Source organism: Balaenoptera musculus, chromosome 17 (genome assembly GCF_009873245.2).
Source record: "Balaenoptera musculus isolate JJ_BM4_2016_0621 chromosome 17, mBalMus1.pri.v3, whole genome shotgun sequence".
Lineage (NCBI taxonomy): Eukaryota > Metazoa > Chordata > Mammalia > Artiodactyla > Balaenopteridae > Balaenoptera > Balaenoptera musculus.
In genome coordinates, this window is record NC_045801.1 from 73,153,958 (window position 1) to 73,155,131 (window position 1,174).

Genomic DNA, 1,174 nt, shown 5'->3' on the forward strand with positions numbered 1-1,174 from the left:
CCTGTAAGTGGAGGATACCAAGGACAGTCCGCGACACGTCAAAACTACACTCGTGTCTACCTCCCTGCCTTTCCCGGCACAGAGGCTTGGTGTGGCAGGCCAGGCCCCGTGCGCCCCCTGCTCTGTGACAGTGGCTCTCTGCCCACCCCCATGACGAGGAGATACAGGCAGTGGGGAGGGATAAACATCCTCTTTATCCTGCCACTAGAACCCACAACATAGGAACCTACATGCAGCATTCAGTATAGTGTCTACACCCCTAAGAAGGCAACGATTTCTTAAACCATAGAATAAGCTGTTGATGGGACCAAACAAGAGAATTTTTAAAGGCTATTGAAAAATTTTAAACTAACCAGTTGAAGAAATCGTGTTAGAAATAAAAAACTGCCACAGAGCAGCTGACACGAGTCCACCTGAACTCAGCACACCCAGCTTTTCTACTATGTCACCACATGCGAACATTACTACCCCTAAATTTTAAACGTATCCAAATACTCCCTCAAAACCACCAGAAGTGAGAGTAAAACTTTCAGATGTAGCATGCCCCCTACAGCTAATGTAAGCTCCTGAAAAATCTGCAAAGCCACACAATCGTGCCCACCCTGAGGAAGTCAGGGAGGGCCCTGGTGGACTTGATCAAGTCACAATGGCACCAAAAAGGCCTATGAGGACCAATGTCAAACAGAGCACCTTTGAAATAGAGACCCAACCAAAGACAGCGAGTCCCACGAAGGATCTCCCTGCACACGACGATCAATGTCTGACCTATAATAAAAATAAATGGGTAGGGCTTCCCTGGTGGCGCAGTGATTAAGAATCTGCCTGCCAATGCAGGGGACACGGGTTCAGGCCCTGGTCCGGGAAGATCCCACAGGCTGCGGAGCAACTAAGCCCACGCGCCACAACTATTGAGCCTGTGCTCTAGAGCCCGCGAGCCACAACTACTGAGCCTGCACACCAGAGCCCGCAAGCCACAACTACTGAGCGCCCGTGCCGCAACTACTGAAGCCTGTGCGCCTAGAGCCCATGCTCTACAACAAGAGAAGCCACCGCAATGAGAAGTCCGCGCACCGCAACGAACAGTAGCCCCCAACGAAGAGTAGCCCCCGCTCGCCGCAGCTAGAGAAAGCCCGCGTGCAGCAACAAAGACCCAATGCAACCAAAAATAAATAAA